Genomic DNA, 12911 nt, shown 5'->3' on the forward strand with positions numbered 1-12911 from the left:
CTGCTAGAGTCACAATACTTATTTTCAAGCCTATTCCTTCTCTCTCTCTCTCTCTCTCTCTCTCTCTCTCTCTCTCTCTCTCTCTCTCTATCTATCTATCTTACTCCCCATCCATAAATATGAACTACAGTTATCACAACAAATTAATCTAGCCATTCTCCCATGTCTTGGCAGGGCTAATATGGCAGTTTTCTAAACACCAGTAAGGGACATGCTGGAGTAAGGCGCCACTGTATACCATCTGCTGTTACCTTCCCAGCCTGGGAAAAAATGCTATTAAACACATTGCATGTAGCTCCAGGTTCTGTTACAATTAAAATATCTGGTTTCTAATACATATGCATAGAGTAGGAGTAGTTGACATATCTTCTCAAATTGTGATAACACACACAAAAAAAAAATATATATATATATATATATATATATATATATATATATATATATATATATATATATATATATATATATATATATATATATATTTTTTTTTTTTTTTTTTTTCATATAAAATTGGGAAATGAATAAAAACTTTAAAATATAAAATGTTTGGTGGTTTGTTCAATATGATGAATATGTTAAATGTTCTAGATTTCTAGGTCCCTATTTAAATGTAAGCAGATGTGTGATATATACCTTTCATAACTACTTTGTAGTTCCGATTTTCCTCATGCATAATGTCTGCTTTTGAATCATCTTCACGTTATGTTCTGATATGGATTGCATCTCAAATAAGATCATAAGGTTTTGCACACATTTATTGAGGCCTTGCCAGATTGAGTGCACACAGTCATTTAAGAAAAAATGGCCCAAAAAAGAGATTTACATAAATACTTTTTCTTTAAGCAGTTGTCGTTTAAACATGTTATTAAATTAGATAAGAAGGCAAAATAGACACATTTTATCTAATGGACGCCAATATATTAACTGGATATACACACAAGCTTGGTAAAGATAAAAAAGCATCATACCTTTTATCTCCAAAGCCAGGAAACTTTACTTGATCTTTAGTGGCTGCTGTTAGTTTCTAAGCAGCATCTCACATCATGGAAAAGAGCCTGTGGAGAGATGGCAAGAATGTGATGCCCCATGGTGATACACTACCCACTCTAGCTCATAGCTCATATAACTGACACATCATAATTAGAGTAAATCAAGTATGTCTTTTGCATACTAATCAAGTCACAGTTTAGATAGCAGTGGTTCATTTGAGTGCTTTAATTGGGCACTGATGGCTTTGTACTTGACCAATAGCATAACATGCTCTGCCAAATACACATTAGCAACCTCCCTTACACACAGCCAAACATTTTAAACAGGAATATAAGCAGCATAGCATCAACCAACCATAATATGAATCAGAATGAATTTTATGGTGTTCTTGGCATACTCCAAGCACCCAGCAGAAAGCATTCATGATCTTCAAAAAGTAACAGTTTGCTAGAAGACAATCAGCCTTGTACAACCTGAATTAGTGAACTAGTTATTCGGACTTTTCAAGCTGAAAAGCATAAAAAAACATGTTTTTTTTTTATTTTTTATATCATATAATATTATTGAGCAAGGCCCTTAACCCTCTATGCTCCGGGGGTCCCTTATGAGGGAAATATCAAGGTCTGTGACGTCGGATTGACGTGGGGCCGCCTTCCCGTGGGCTCACCACCTGCAGGAGGGACCGTAAGGGACGGTGCTGTGAGGATTGGGCAGCAGTCGAAGGCGGGGGCCTGCTTAGACTGCTGCCCCTGCAACCCGAATTTAAGCGGGAGAAAATGAATGAATGAATGAATGAATAATATTATTATTGTAGTATACTCTATTTTATATTCTGTTTTGTATATTTCTTTTATTAGTTTTTTTTTGTGAAATATTTTCTGTCTCATAACCACATGATCTATTGCATGGTCAAACAACAGTTAATTTACTGGATGTGCAGCGTTTCAAACATGCTTATAGTTAGTAAAACTGTACTGGAAAGTTTCACTGTTTTCTTTGCTCCGCTTATCTGTGTTTGCCTTGTAGCAAATTCAACCAATAGTCCCACTAAAACAGTTATTGCAGTATAGTTATTTATTCTCCAGCAGACATGGCAAACAGTACATTTTTTATTAATTCTGGCCTAAAATGTGGAAGCTTGCCGGTTGATTATGAAAAGGAATAAGTATGACGTGTACCTTCAAAAATCATTGTGAGCGATCTAGCTAGCTTCATAACAAATGTGGCTTTTTCAGGACCTATTTCTATTCATAAAAGTGAATAATAAAATAATAAAATTGGCATTGCTGTATTTACCTAAACTTTAGCATAATAGTGCTCTTGCTTATACGAGCAGTACATGTTCTACATTTTGATTTACATGTACAGTAGAGTCAAACGTTTAGACACACATTATACATTAATACTGGACATCCAAACTATAATGGAACACATATGGAATGATGTGCTAAACATAAACCCATAATATTATTTTAGATTTTAGATTGTCCAAAGTAGCTATATTTAACTTTAATGACAGCTTGAAAAGCTCATGACATTCTCTAATCAGATTCATGATGTAGTCACCTGCAATGGTTTTCAATTCACAGTGTGCCTTTACAAGATTTAATTTGTTAATCTTGTCTTCTTGATGTGTTTTAGACCATCAATTGTCTTATGCAGAAGAAGAATGGGTAAAGAATCAATAGCCCTGTAAGTGCTACTACAAATACAAATCTATATTATGACAGTAAAAAGTAAAGAAAAGACCACAGTCCATCATTACTTTAAAAAGTGAAGGTCAGTCAACATGAAAAATCTCAAGATCTTTAAATGTATTCCCAAGTGCAGCCTCCAAAACCACCAAATGCTATAATGAAACCGGCTCTCAGGAGAAATAGAAGACAAAGGAAGGAAAAGCACCCAACAAGTACTCAACACCTCTGGTAACTCCTTCAAAACTGTAGCAAAACCATTCCAGGTGACAACCTCATGAGGGTAACTGACAGAGTCACTGAGAGGCTGTCAACAAAGCAAACAGCTAATTTGAAGAATCAAATATAAAACATATTCTGGGTTAGTAAACACATTCTTTATTGACTACATAATTCCATACAGTCCTATAAACTTTCCCTTTCACTCTCGCATATACCATTCTATCACAAATCACTCCTGCCACTCTTCTCCAACCACTCCACCCTGCCTGCACTCTTTTCTTCACTTCTCTAACACACTCTCTATGACTTTGCTCTGTTCAACCCAGGTACCTGAACTCCTCCACCTTCACCACCTCTTCTCCCTGCATCGCATCACTCCACTGCCCTCCCTCTCATTCACACACATGTACTCTGTCTTACTCCTACTGACTTTCATTCATTTTCTCTCCAGCGTGTACACTACACCCACCTCTCCAGGCTCTTCTCAACCTGCTCACTACTCTCATCACAAATCCTTTTTACATTCTCTATACATCTCTATCAACATTCTCAAAGCAAATAATGTGTCTGTGGTGCTCTTCCTCAGCATAAAACCATACTGTTGCTCACAGAATTCTACACAATTTTGCAATTTAGTGAATAGTTATTGAGACTATGTTTAAAGAAAGCCCAAAACTCAAATGGTTGGACAGCCAGAAATTGTTTTTCTTTTTTAGTGCAGAGAACTGATGTATGCCTTCCTGGTATCTTGAGGGATGGACGGTCGAGCAGTGCTAAAAGCCTGCAGGAAAAGCAATGCAGAACAGATTTTGATAAGTGCCTTCAGAGAAATGGAGGCCAGTCTGTGTAGTTATGCATGTTTTAAATCAGATTCAGGCAGCTACAGGAAACCAGTGGATGGAGTTCAGTAATCATGCAGATATGCAGACATATGAGTTAAAACATGTATGTCTGAGACAGGAAAGGAGATAATAAGTTCAGTGTCATCAGCACAGCAGTGGTATGAAAACCCATGTGAAGATATTACCTGACTGAGAAAAAGAGTAAAGAGGGAGATAGAGAAAAACCAAGCACTTGCACTTGTGGGATATGAGTGAAGTATACAGAGAAGGGAGAGAATGTAAATATGGATAAGTAACAAAAAGAGGCAACTTTAAAAGTCCTTTAAAAGTCATGCAGTGCATTAATCCATTCGCTAGCAGCTGGCACTCTCTCATTCTCTTCAAGTGAGTCCTGTCTTCTGTGTTGTCCCTCAACTAATTTTTCATGTCTTCTTTGTTTTCTCTGGCCATTCCCTCACCTCATTTTTATACAATTTCAGCTTGCCCAGTGTTCACAGACTAATTTATTTTAGTGAATTGAGAGGTACAAACTAGAATAGTGTCCCTGCTTGCCAACCTGCCATATTCTGTATTATTTACTGATACAATTATTTCTTTGAGAGCAGCCTGGCATCAAAAGGGGTATTGTCTTGTGGCAGAGTATAAAGAGGTACTGACAGACAAAAGCTAGTCCAAAGCTACAGTCACACAAACAGTGACTCACAGCAACAAAATGAGCATAGTCCATTTCTTTTTTAATGAAATTTGTGAACCTCCAGCAAGCATGAGTGACAGCAAGCATAGGTAACATTGGTGCTGCGACAAAGTTGAGAAAAGTTTGACAAATGGTGCAGTAACTACTAAGTCAGGATGATAGAGCGGACTGTGATTCCTGAAAGCTTCTAATTGATTTGTCTTCTATTGTCAATTTGGATACATTCTATACATTTAATATCATAATAATGCCTGTAAATCAAGCTAGTTTTATTTTTAAAGGTATTATCTAAACCTTATGGTAACCATATTGGCAGCACGCTCGAGTTTGAACTATCTTATCTCCCTTAAAAAAAACAACAATGAGAAAACCAAACATAAAGTGTATTTATTTGATAATATTTGTTAAAAGTTTTGGAATCATGAAAAGTCTTGAATTAAATGAGATCCAACATAGTTTATAGCTTCACATCAACTACCGATGACACTGGGCTTTGTTGTAGTAACAACTCAAATTAACTGAACATATTCGGTATCAACATATATGCCATTTTCTTTTAAAGTTTAAGTTATATCAGGCATTGGATATTGGGATATATCAGGCATCTGTAGATTTAATATCAGTGTTATGTTAACTTAAAAGAGCAGTAGTCTGCCCTTATGAATTGCAATGTTTCACTGAGTGCAAGAAAAATATTTGCTTGTGAGTATGAAACAGTTTTGTACAGCAAACCTCTAAAAAAATAAAATATACCTTTATCATAAGTCCTCTTCAAAAATAAATTGTCAAGTTATTGAAAATTGAGATTACACAATACGACCAAATGTTTGTACATTACCTATACAGTAGTGGAGCCTTCCCCAAATGTTTGTCACAAAGTTTGAAGTACACATGCTCCTGGAAGATCTATGTACAATTTAATAGGCTCGAACATATTCCAGCATAACAATGCTCCTGTGCACAAAGCAATCTCCATGAACACTGACTAAGCTAAAGATTGAGTATAACTGGTGACATTGTTAGCAAGCAGGGACTTTAATCTAGGTTGTACCTCTCAATTCACCAGAATAAAGAAGTCTCTGAACACTAGGCAAGGTGAAATTGTATAAAAATGAAGTGGGAGAATAGCCAGAGAAGAGGAAAGGGTACATGAAAAATGACTTGAGGGACAGCACAGAAGATGAAACTCACTTAAAGGAAAAGAGGCAGTGCCAGCTTCCAGGTTAACACACTCAATGACTTTTAAAAGTAATGTGCATTGCCCTGACCTCAACCCTATGGAACATCTTTGGGATAAAATGGAACGCTGACTACACCCCACATCAGTGCCTGATCTCACTAATCCTTCAAAATCGAATAATAAGCCTTTCCAGATGAGTGGATATTATTAAATGGAGGACTAAATCTGAATTGGAATGTTTGGACCACAAACCTTTGGTCATATATTATTTCCAAAATAAATCTTCTAGTGACTTTTTGAATGCATTTGAAAACTAGACATTAGTATAAAAAAAACACAGTTCACCAGATTTTACATGTATTTGCCAAATATCATGAATAAACTGATTACATGGATGTGTGCTACATCACATAGCAATCCAACAAGAGCTTAGTTTATAAACTAAACTTTTGCTTATTAAACTAAACTATACTTATTACAATAGCATGATATTGAAGACATCGCTCTTCATGTCTTGATAATGATATGAGAATTAAAAACGTCTCCAGGTTATGTATGTAACCATGGTTCACTGAGGGAACGAAACACTGCGTCAACAATGCTTTTGGAATACTGTCTAAGTTACATATGTACCCGCCCCTCTGTCCTTCGACCTAGCTGTGCTCTTCCCTGCCTAGTGTGGAAGAGCACAGCTAGGTCGAAGGACAGAGGGGCCAGAAGTGGAACTGATCATACCCTGATCTAGGGTAAAGAAAGGCACTGGCCAAGCCTGGCGTAAACTTCAGGAATGAGGGGGCCACAGAGAGGGCCTGAAGATCCCCCACTCTCTTGAGAGAGAAAATGGAACACGGTCTTAACTGTGAGAAACCTCCAAGGCACCTCGGCCAATGGCCACTCCTCTAGGGGCCACAGTCTTTACTGCTCCGGGTGGGGGTGGACTATTTTGTCCCCTGCCTGAGAGGAATCTCCTATGGAGGATGTTCGAGAAGGGCTACTAGTTCTGCGAACCATAGTTTTCCCGGCCACCGTGAGGACGCCAGAAAGAGACGGACTCCATCCTGGCATACTCTCTCTAGAACTCCCAGGAGCAGTGCGACAGGAGGGAAGGTGTGCAGCCTGTGCCATGGCATCCAGCCCTAGAGGGGCTGGGAAAGTAAGGGAGAACCAGAGTGGATAGTGTGATGTCTCTTAACTCGCGAACAGGTCCACTTGAGCTCCGTAAAATTTCACCCAGATCTGCTCCACCACTTGGGGGTGGAGTCACCATTCCCCGGGCCTCAGCCCTTGCCTCAAGAGGGTGTCTGCTTCCTTGTTTAGATGGCCCGGAATATACGCTGCCCTCAAGTAGAGAACAGCTTCCCCTGTGCCCACAGGAGGATCTGACATGCCAGCTTGTACAGGAGGTGTGAGCACAGAGCCCCCAAGGAGGTTGATATAAGAGACCACAGAGGTGTTGTCCGAACGGACCAACACATGATGGCCTTTGAGGTCCAGAAGGAAGTGCTTCAGAGCTAGAAGCACAGCCAGCATCTCTAGGCAATTGATGTTCCACAGCAGATTTGGCCCTCCCCAAAGACTTGGGCAGAGCGGCCACTCATAACCACTCCCCTGCCCATAAGGGAAGTATCCGTCCTTAGCTTTATGACGACCAGGAACTCCCAGCATGGGGCCCACTCTTCTTGCCGTTCAGCCGTAACCCTGTTTCCTTCATGTGAGCGAGAACGACATCTAGATGCCGGGCCGCTAAGTGCTCTGATTTAGCTAGGATCAACCAATCATCTATATAGTTTAGGATGCAGACACCCTGAAGTCTCAGAGGGAATAACGCGGAAGCATTCCCAAAGCATTGTTGACGCAGCTCAAATTCCTGAAAGGGAACTGTACACAAAAAAACCACAACATGAATCTATTAATGCTCTCTTGATATCTATAACGGTAAAGACTTATTGGAAAGACTTGATTTTTCCAGCCATACGTGAGTCTTTCCCAAACTGTTACCACAAAGATGGAGGCACACAACTGTATATGATGCCTTGGGATGCGGTAGCATTAAATTCTCCCTTTACTAGGAGACCCAAACCTGCTTCAGCATGACAATGCCTTTGTGTACAAAACAAGCTCCATAAAGAGAATGTTTAGAGAATATCTTGAGTGCCTGCTATAATGCTCTGACTTTAACCCTATTAAACCACTTTAGAATGAATCGGAACGCTGACTGCACCAAATGCAGTCGAATCGGAATGCTGGAACCGAATCGGAACACTGACTGCATGCATCCTCATCCTACATCAGTATATGATTTTAACAATTATCCTGTGGGATCAATAAAGTATTTTGATTCTTTATTAACACTTTGACGTAAAACATGTGCGAAATTGAACATACGGATCACGAATACGGATGATCCGCTGTGGCGACCCCTAATGGGAGAAGCCGAAAGAAAGTTATTAACACTTTGGCTGAATGAATATAAATCTCCACAAACACACTTTAAAACATCTTCCCAGAAAAGTGAAGGTTATTACAACAGCAAATTAAAATAAATGTGGAAATAAAAAACAAACACATAAATCCTGCTAATCCATGCTAATTTGTTCACAAACTTTTTTCCATATAGTATATGTGGCTGTTATGATTCTTCTCCGTATTTGTTAAATCTGTTTGGAAAATTTGAATGTGAGATGCATATGATATGTGCACTAAATAAATACTTTAGAATATTTAGTAGAATGTCTCACCAAATTAGACCAAACACCTCACGTATGGGTTGCTATTACAGGATTCCTATGGTGACAGTGACAAAAAGCAGTGCAGGGTTAGAGTTAGGGTTTTTACCAATAATTATTTACCCTAATGTCTAATGTTAGCTACCTCGATTTATATTTAAGCTAGCTTAATTTATATATTTGCTTAGTTACTGGATGTTTTGTTGCCAAATGAATGCCAATGAAGTTTTTTCAGCCAAATCCAACTTGACACCAGTACTTCAACTACTATTACTACTGATCTTACCAGCTAACCAGCTAATGGTGGCAGTATTTAACAACTATTATCACTGTTAGGTTTGTATTGTGTCTTGACTTCCACAAGAAGTCATGAAACATTCCAGAAAAGAAAAGCAATATCTAAAAAATACTAGAATCAAAAGAGCAGCAAGGGCATCAGGACAGAAGAAGTCACATTTTGTTTTAATTTGGTCAGGCAGATGTGAAGTTCGCAGGACAAAAGTGTGATAATGCATTTCCAATAACGATAATTACAACTCCATTAAAAAGCCTTCAACTACAATAAAGCACTGTCAATTAATTCTACTCCACACCAGAAGCAATTCTGCACACACTTTGACATATGTTCCTTTTATTGTTTTTTTATTTTTTATTTAACTGATCGTCACTCCTACAATATGTGGGATACAGCTTTTATAATGTCGGTATTGTAACTGCTGCCAGTGAGCGAGACAAACCTACTACAGGCTGAAATATTGCGCTGACATTCAGGGAAAAAAATGAAAGCATTAGATGTGCATTTAATATCTTTATATTTCATTTTTATTTCTTTACTACAGCACATACGTCGTGAACTACTCATGTAAACTTTTGAGTGATCAGCAGATGAAAAGCCCTATTTTAGTGAGGATAATATTCCTAATTACAGAACTTTTTTATGAAAGTCATGCTACTTTTTACTTTTGTAAAAAAAAATAAATAAAAAGAAACAAAATCCTACATGTACTTGGCTGTAGTTAGAGTTCTTTTCAGCCTTGTGGATCAGTGTGACATGCTACGCCTTAGCCTTGAGGAGGCCCCTCTCTCTCTCTGAATCACTCAGTTGCATCAAAAACAACGTAGTACTTCAGTATCCCTAACACATCTATTTGAAAAAAGCAACACCAGCTTCCCTAAACAGGGACAATTAGAAGCTGGGCAAAATAAGTAGCTGAACATGTAGGAAGCTGTAAAGTGAAAGCTCAAAAAACTAATGTACTGCATATTATACTGCCCGGGGGGGTGGGGGGGGGGGTAGTATTTTATTAAATTATTATTTATAATTGAATAAAAATGGTCTGCATTCTCAGAGTGCATTGAACAAGAATAAAGAAGAAATGTTCCCTATCAGTGTTGCACAGAAGACAGATTATCTTTAAAGAAGGCTATTCATATTCAATTAAATATCCTTGAAAAAAATAAAAAGATGAACTATAGACACAAAGACAGGACTGCAATTCAAACTCCTTTTATTTCTTCATATATTATTTGATTGTCTTGAGGAAATGTATAATTTATTCCTCATTACATAGGAGATATTAGAATTTAAACATTCAGTGTATGTGAGGGAGGGGGTGTGTATATGTTATAGGAAAAATATGAGAGGTATGTGAAATACAAAAGAAAACATGATAAATGTTGTATTGATTTATCATCAATGAATTATTTCCACAAACAGCACCACAAGGTCCATTATCACCCCCTGTGTGGATGAGCTCTGTTTTGTAAATATTTTGTTTGTTTGTGGTTTCTCCATCCTTCTCCCTCAAATTCCCTCCACTGTTCATTGTTTTCCCTATCACGGGCGAACCCTTTTTTGCATTTAAATGTAAAGGCATTTTTTTTTTTTTTACTTCTCCACCTTAATATGTGGTGTCTCTGTCTTGTCCTATTTCTGCATGCATGCAATACAGAATGGAGAAATGGGCTACCGCACTACTCCATTCCAGCTCCTGGCAGCAAATTTCAGCTAATTTGTTGTTAGCAAATGACTTAAAACAGATTGTTTTATACCTGTGTAAAACCTGAAAGCAATCGCACCGCTGATGCAGAGAAGAAAAATATATGGACCGACAATTATCTCATTTATACAACTGAGCAGTTGAAACTCAAGGGTGCTCATGCCCGTCGGATCAGAAGTCCATCAGCCTGGACTGGACTGTAGATTTATGCAGTTAATCATTGTCTGGTTGTTATCAGGTGATTAAAGAGAGTAAAATGCTTCCCAGATTGTATTTGAGCTGATTGAATAATTCTTGTTTGCAGTTGCCTCTCTCTATGTGTGTGTGTGTGTGTGTGTGTGTGTGTGTGTGTGTGTGTGTGTGTGTGTGTGTGTGTGTGTGTGTGTGTGTGTGTGTGTAAAATAGCTTGCCCCTGAATTATTCTTGACATTGCACATACTTGATATAATATATTGCTCAACCAACCCAAATTTTCATTAGCAATCTATTGACTCATTTTAGATTTCAAATCTTCCATCAAACATCACAATCACATACACTATAAAGACAAAGTATTGGACCACAGGACATTTCCATGTGCTCCTTTCACAAAACTGTTACCACAAAATTGGAGGCACACAATTGCATAGGATATCATGGGGTGCATTCGAATTAAACTTTACCTTCACTTAATTTAGGAGACTCAAACCTGTCCCAGCATGACAATGCTTCTGTGCACAATGCAAACTCCATGAAAATATAGTTTACATGGGTTGGAATGGAAGATCTTAAGTGGCCTGGTATTGAGCTCTGACCTCAACTTTATTAGATACCTTCTGGATGGATTGCACTCCTAGCCTCCACACATTACTTTACTAACTCCATTGTAGCTGAATGAGCACAAATCTCCACAAGCACACTCCAAAATCTAGTGGAACATCTTCCAAGAAGAGTCATAGTTATTAAAACAGTAGATAGGGAGTAAATGTTAAATTGGATGTTAAAAAAGCACATATAGTGTGTCCCTAAATACTTGTCACTATAATTTAACATTCTCATCTGCCTACAGGCATCTATGTTTTCGGACTGCAAGGCAAGTAAAAGGGTGGATAATAAAACAATCTCTAATCAGATTGGTCTCAACACAGGTCCTATATTTACACACTTCACATCAGTCTATTTAATCTTGTGCTTGTTTGTATCACCTGTTAATGTCCTCACCTGGCCAAAACAACATTCCCATAGCAAGCTACATGGCTGAAGTCATGGTTCTCTGTCCTTCTGCAGTATTGTGGGAAAAGACCACAGCATGATCAGTCCCTAATTATTCATTATCCTTAGAAGATACCTGCTGAACAAATTACTTTCATCCAAAAGACATTCATATAACTTTAGCACTAGCAGATGTGAAACGCTCAAATGATCACACAAGATTGTGGCTTTCAATTATTTGATATAATAATTACATCGATACAAATATTTTAGAAGCAGCCACCTGCAGGTGGACTCCTGTTGTGATGAAAGAATGTTAAAAGCTTTGTTCACACAATTTTCACTGATAAATGCAAATTAGGTTTAGCCTGAATCACTCGTCATTATGTATTGTATACTGTGTGTGTGTGTGTGTGTGTGTGTGTGTGTGTGTGTGTGTGTGTGTGTGTGTGTGTGTATATATATATATATATATATATATATATATATATATATATATATATATATATATATATATATATATATTCAAAATTAGGGCTGTCAAGATTAACGCATTAAATACGCGTTAAGGCTAATTTATTTTAAACACACTAATCATAAAGCACGATTAATGCAGTGCGCATTTCTGTTTGACCATTTTTATTTGAAAATATAAATAAATAAATATAAAAGAGGGGAATAAGTTTCAAATCAAGCACCATAATCCGCCGTTTCTTTTAAAGGTGTTTCTTTATTTTATGAATCTGATAAAACTAAAAACTGATACAATAGGTACTTAGGTACAATAGGTACCCCTTAAAGAACATTGGACTCTGAATTTAAAGGTGTATTCGTTTTACCATGACTGGTCAATGTTGACAATATTTGTATAACAGCATGGCAGGAACGCTAGGCAGATATAAATGCGCTTGTTTTAAAATGTTATGGTTTATTTAATAAATGCACATACATACAGGAATTTGGAACTTTTTGGAGAGAGAAATTAAAAGAGATTCCACAACATTAAATTTAACTATAAAGTCATTTTTAACATTTTATTCACTGGCACATTGGTGTGGTTATAAAAAAAATAACACACTGTGATCTATACTGCTGTACACGGCTTGTAATATTTTTAAATAAAAGCATAGCCTGTTATTGTTCCTTTAGGCCCTGAAGTCTGAGTCGTGAATTCCTTTCTTAGGATCAAGCCCAAACTTTCTTGAACTATTTTAACTTCAGTCACCAGCTGCGAGCTCAGATGCACATACGCTAGCATATAGATAACAAATTAATAGTAATAGTAATTTTTGGAATAATCATTTTATAGAGACTTAAATATTGTTGGGTGTGCCCTTATTTCTTACTTTCAATATTCAGGGGGAAAAGTAAT

General features: G+C 37.4%; 1 protein-coding gene across 3 annotated transcripts in view; it reads right to left on the reverse strand.

The window, feature by feature from the left end:
* Positions 1 to 12911, reverse strand: part of grik4 (glutamate receptor, ionotropic, kainate 4) — a 454114-nt gene that overhangs the window by 330917 nt on the left and 110286 nt on the right. For all 3 annotated transcript variants that reach the window (XM_083549394.1, XM_083549392.1, XM_083549393.1), the window contains one exon: positions 969 to 1055. The gene's annotated coding sequence lies outside the window, so the exon portion shown is untranslated. The remainder of the gene's footprint in view (positions 1 to 968; positions 1056 to 12911) is intronic.

Source organism: Silurus aristotelis (genome assembly GCF_946808225.1).
Source record: "Silurus aristotelis genome assembly, chromosome: 8".
NCBI lineage: Eukaryota > Metazoa > Chordata > Actinopteri > Siluriformes > Siluridae > Silurus > Silurus aristotelis.